At 57.1% G+C, this 6,119-nt stretch overlaps 1 pseudogene; it reads left to right on the top strand.

Moving 5' to 3' along the window:
* Positions 1 to 567: 567 nt before the first annotated feature.
* LOC147971844 (putative carboxylesterase 2 pseudogene) lies at positions 568 to 2,230 on the top strand (annotated as a pseudogene).
* The last annotated feature ends 3,889 nt before the right edge of the window (positions 2,231 to 6,119 follow it).

Genomic DNA, 6,119 nt, shown 5'->3' on the forward strand with positions numbered 1-6,119 from the left:
GTTCTTAATAAATATCTTTTGCCAAAGAAAAGTTCTCAATTAATACCGTACTTCCATCGTGTGGAATTACCTATCGATATGCATCTAGGAGGGAGTATGTGTGTGTAAGTTTGAAACCGTGTTAGCTGTGGGAGGATTTGACAAACAAAAAATGCAGGGAGGATCTGCTAGCTGTGGGACAGTGATTTTCTTTTAAAAAAATAGGAAATCAAATAGGGAACAAATTTAACACTTTAGTACAGGAAATCTGCTGTGGTTGCTCTAAAACACGCCGGCGTCCACGAAGAAGAAACAGACTCCGCTGGAACTGATGAGCACGACCCGCAGGAAATGCTAGTCCGTCGGTTTGGTGAGACCGGTGAAAGGAACCTTGTATGTGTAGCCCTCAATCAAGCTCGCACAAATTATTGTCAATCCTCCTTGCTTTGTTCGGTTCCACCCTGCCCCAAGGGGATTGGAGGGGATTTGGGGGGAATTTGACTTGTATGGGATTTAATCCCTGCCAAACCTCTGCCAAACCCCTTCAAATCCCTGTGAACCGAACACAGCCTTAAACGGCCACCACTCCTGACATTTCCCCTTTCCCAATTGTAATTGGGCAGCGAGCATCCAGACTCCACCGCTGTGCAAAACCACCAGTCAGATCACCAACGTCGGAGAAAGGTCAGCTCAGCCCTCACGCTCCTACTTCCCGACCCCCAAAAACCAAATCCACTCCCGTCATCTCTTCTCAAACCTCGCAATCCCGTGCGCTATCCTATCCAAAGCACCCCATTATTTATTCATTCGTTCATTCAGCTTCGTCATCGACCCAAATCCCACTTCTTTTTCTCCCCCCCTTGCCAAATCCCTGTCAGGATAGTTACGGGCGCAGCGGTCGCGACTCGCGAGGATGGTGTCCAAGATGAAGCGGCTGCCGACGCTGGCCAAGGTGGCCCTGCTCCTCCTCGTCCTGCTCCTCCTCCTCGCCGCCACCCTGCTGCTCATCTTCCTCGTCCCGCGCCGCCGCACGGCGCCGCTGCCGCCCGCCGCCGCGCCCCCGGCGCCGGCGGACAACTGCTCCTCCGACCGCGCCGTGGCGTTCGACTTCTCCCCGTTCCTCGTCCAGTACAGGGGCGGCTGCGTCCACCGGATGGACGGCACCGCGCGGGTCCCCGCCGGCGTCGACGCCGCCACCGGGGTCGTCTCCAAGGACGTCGTCATCGACCACGCGACCGGCCTCGGGGCCAGGATGTACCTGCCGCCGGCGGAGGGGAAAGGCGGGGGCAGGAAGGAGAAGCAGAAGGACCTGCCGGTGGTGGTGTTCTTCCACGGCGGCGCGTTCGTCATCATGACGCCGTTCGAGCCCAAGTACCACGACTACCTCAACGCGCTGGTGGCCAGGGCGCGCGTGGTGGCGGTGTCCGTGGACTACCGCCTGGCGCCGGAGCACCCGCTGCCGGCCGCCTACGACGACTCGTGGGCGGCGCTCAACTGGGCCGTCAAGAACGCGGACGCCGGGCCGGAGCCGTGGCTGCGGGACCGGGGGAACCTCTCACGCCTCTTCCTCGCCGGCGACAGCGCGGGCGCCAACATCGCGCACAACATGGCGATGCGGGCCGGGGACGTGAACGGGAGCGGGCTGGAGGGCGGCGCGGGCGTCCTGGGCGTGCTGCTCCTGGACCCCTACTTCTGGGGGAAGCGGCCCGTGGGCGCGGAGACGACGGACCCGGCCACGCGGCGGCGGTACGAGGCGACGTGGTCGTTCGTGTGCGGCGGGCGGTACGGCATCGACGACCCGCTGATCAACCCGCTGGCGGCGCCGGCGTGGGCGCTGCGGAGGCTGGCGTGCGGCCGCGTGGCGGTGACCACGTCGGGGCTGGACGACTTCGAGGCGCGCGGGGAGGCGTACGCGGCGGCGCTCAACGGCAGCGGGTGGCGCGGCGAGGTGGTGCGGTACGAGACCGCCGGCGAGCGGCACGTCTACTTCCTGGACCAGCCCGGCAGCCCCAAGTCCGCCAGGGAGCTGGCGTTCGCGGCCGCCTACCTCAGTCGGGGCTAGGACACGGACGCTTTGGTGTTGGTGTTGGTGGGGTGGGATCGGTCGGTTGGAATTGGAATTGGAATTGGATCGTCGTGCAGTGCAGCGGTGCACGTGAGATCGCGAGGATTGGTTGATGATCGCGAGGATTGATTGATTAGCTACTCTGATTAACTATCACTGTAGTACATACTGTTGCTTTTTGTCTCTTGTGCTTGGATTATTGTTGGGTTCATGGCGAGTCTGGTAAAGTCTGCGGGGATACGGAAACTCCGTTGATCTTTGGTGAAAGTTACCTGCTCCCTACGTTTCTAAATATTTATCTTTCTAGAGATTTTAACAAGTAACTACATACGAAGTAAAATGAGTGAATCTACACTTTAAAATATGTCTATATACATTCATATGTGATAGTTCATTTGAAATTTCTAAAAAGACAAATATTTAGGAACTAAGGGAGTATAACGAAAGTCGGAAGGTGCGTGGCATCGATGCTTTCCATGCCCTGTTGTCAGGCGCATTGGTCTACCTCGAAAAGTACCCGAATCGGCCATTTCATTTCGTCAGCGGTTGGAAATGTAGGATGATCGGAGGAGGACAAGTGGCGTGAAACCAACCTCGTGGTACGCACGTCGTTCACTCGTCTCTCTAGTTAGACATAACCGTGGACGGCTGGATCAGGCCTTCCATTCCATGGTTCAAATGTTTATACTTACCGTTGCAAGCTTCTATCTACGCGTGTGTTCCGATAAGAAGAGATTTCGGAATTGACTCTGACACAAGCTGCCGTTCCTCGTGTTGAACATTTGCTGTACCGCAGTTTTCCCAACTCATGTGTAGGTACCGACTATAATGCCACACCATATTCGTTCCTTCACGGGAAGGAAAAGCACAAATTATCAAGTCGGCGTAATTCGTAAAGCCTTTCTGACGAGCAGAGTACAAACACACAAGGGCGACCGCAGAGAAGTGCCATCTACCATAGGAGCGGGCTAAAGTACCACATGCTGCCATAGACAACGCACAACGCGAATCCGCAACGCCACGCAGTACCAAGCTGCTATCCATGGCTGACGATACGTCGACACCTGGAGAGTTGTTAATTCCATCCTCTCTAACAGAACGCTGCCTCAAGTCATCTATGGCCATCACACCATTCTAAGCAACTTTTTCCCATCCGTAGTAGATCTTTCAACGGCAGATGTATGCCCGCAGCGCACGCCTCTAATTTGAGCTGAGTGGCGGGTGCGCAACTTTGAGCTGAGCTGCTTTATTCGCGTATGGAAAATGAAGCTTATCCGAGATTCTCCGTCGCGGGCAGCGCCAAGGCGTTTCCTGCTCCTTCTTGCATTTGTGGTTTAGTTCAGCGTGATTAAGGTAATACTCCCTCCTCCGTGAAGAAATATAAGAGGGTCTAAATCATTCTTTGTGGTTTAGCTCAAATTCGGGTGCTTTCATGCTTTGAAAATTTGGTAAATGCGGACATTCCGTGCGTATGTTTAAATTTGGGCGGCCTGGACGAGCCGGCCGGCGAGGGGCGCGCGAGTGAGCAGCCCAGCGCGCGCCCCCGACAGTAGGACCCCCTCTCTCGACGCCGCTTGCATCCCTTGCTGTTTTCTGATGCAGATCAGATGTTTGATGAAATGCCTAAGAAATAGCAGTAGGAGGTAGAAGAAAGACGTGGCAGTTTCCCCCCTACGTGGCTAGGCGGCAAATTCTTCTGCAAACAAAGCATGATGGGCGGGTCCAAACAATTAACAACGTAACGCTTAGCGTTCATTGCTAGTGTTTTTTGTCACTGTCAAAAAATTGTTTCGATGTGAAATGCCACCAATCGTAAAATGGTGATTTTTTCGCTAATCATGACACGGACGTTGTGATTATATGGATTTGACTCTCCATACAGTGAGAAGCCGAAGCAACCGGCGTAGAAAATGAATCAATCATAATGGTGTTTGCCAATGTTTTTTCTCTTCATAGTTGAGGAATTTCAGTTTAAGAATTAGCAATATTTTATACAGCCGACATAGGTAAATTTTGCATAACAAATACAAACTCGTACAAGATAATTTGCATCATGATAATTCCTAGGAAACATACAAGATATGAATTCTTGATAGCATCTCAAACCACAAAAACAAAACAACTAAAATCTGATGTATAATTTCAACGCTGATACGAGATGAGAATTGAGAGAGATTAGTACAATTTGCCCCACCACAATTTCTAGGACAAATATTTTTATGACCGGTTTACAATACAACTGGAGGAGGCCCGCTGGGCAGTAGATTAAGGGCTTGGCCCACAAGTTATCTTAGCCTAGTCGTTTTCAGGTTTTAAGTATTAGATTGTAAGATACCTTTTGAGATTAAGCAATAAAGATAGTTCTATCATATTGCCCGGCTCCAGAGGAGCCGGAAACCCTAGCCGCACCTTGCCCTAGCTGCGCCGCCCCTCTTCTTCTTCGCGACGGCGCCAACACGCCGGAGCCGCCGCCCTCGCCCCCAACCCTCGCTGTCCTGCCCGTATAACCTACGGAGTAGAGCCGGTAGGAACCCTAGTCCTACCAATTTGGTATCAGGTATCCGGGTTTCGACCATGTCTCAGCGCCGTCCTTAACGGCACCCGGCACCACGCCGGGCCAAGGGCAGCCACAGGCCCCCGTCCAACACTCGCCGCCGCCATCACCTCCCCCGCAGCCGCCACAGTTCACGTCGGAGGCAATGGCTGGCGTCCTCAACGACCTCGTCACCGCGGTTCAAGGGATCCGCCTCTACCTGGCCGGTCCGTATGGGCCGCCTCCACCACTCCATCCAGCCATGGCCACGGGTCCGCAGGCGCTCCCGTGGTACTCGGTACCGGGGGCCATCACCGGAGGCTATCCGGCGCTTCCCGCCCCAGCGGCCGCACCGCCGCCTTGGCCGCAGTGGCCGCCGCAGATCGCGCCGGCCGCCGCAGATCGCGCCGGCCGCCGCGCCACTCATCGCCACCACGGGGCCGCAGTGGCCCACCTGGACCGCGCCAGCCGCGCCGTCCTCCACCGCGCCCTACCTTCCAGCGACCTTGGAGCAGGTTCCTCCACCGGCCCCTCCCAGCCCTAACCTGGGCAGGTCTTCGCCGAGCGGGCTCCCAATACAGGAGGTCCACTTTCCGCCGTCCCCATCGCAACTCCCCGGCTGGCTCCATGGGCAGCCATCGGCCTACCCGGAGGCCCGTCCACCGTCCGGTTTTCCGCTGCAGCCCGAGGCGTCGGGAGCCGCCGGGAACTATGTCGGGCCTCCCACCATAGACCGTGTGCCATCATCCGCCCTCCGCATCGCCGAGGCAGTGGGCCAAGGCGCGCCACACCAGCAGCCACCCCGGTTCGCCAAGATTGACTTCGCCACGTACGACGGCTCCGACGACCCGCTTAACTGGCTCAACCAGTGTGACCAGTTCTTTCGCGGCCAGCGCACGCCCGCGTCGGAACGGACTTGGCTGGCATCCTACCATCTCCGCGGAGCCGCCCAGACATGGTACTACGCCCTCGAACAGGACGAGGGCGGCATGCCCCCGTGGGACCCTTTTCGGGAGCTGTGCCTTCTTTGTTTTGGGCCACCGGTACGATGGAGCCGCTTGGCCGAGTTGGGTCGTCTGCCGTTCACCTCCACGGTGCAGGACTTCGCCGATCGCTTCTAGGCCCTGGCGTGCCACGCACCCGGTGTGACGGCCTTACAGCGGGTGGAGCTTTTCATCGGCGGCCTCCCCGACCACATCCGCGTGGACGTCGAGATGAAGGGGCCACAAGACCTTCAGACGGCCATGTAGCGCGTCCAGGCCGTGACGCGTCCATCCGCGCCACGTGGGGGCCGACAGCCTTCCCGGCCGTCTCCGGCAGCACCGACATCATCTACAGCCGTTCCGGCGGCCACCCCGGCATCGACGCGGCCATTCAGGCGCCTCACTCAGGCGGAACAGCTGGAACGCCGGCGACTGGGCTTGTGCTTCAACTGTGATGCGCCCTATGCACCAGGTCATGTCTGTCCCCGCCTCTTCTACTTGGAGATGACAAACGAGCCTGAGGAGGAGCCCCTGGAGGATGGCCTCGGCGCCCCAGCCC

This window comes from Triticum urartu, chromosome 5A (genome assembly GCF_056163025.1).
Source record: "Triticum urartu cultivar PI428250 chromosome 5A, HENAU_Tu73, whole genome shotgun sequence".
NCBI lineage: Eukaryota > Viridiplantae > Streptophyta > Magnoliopsida > Poales > Poaceae > Triticum > Triticum urartu.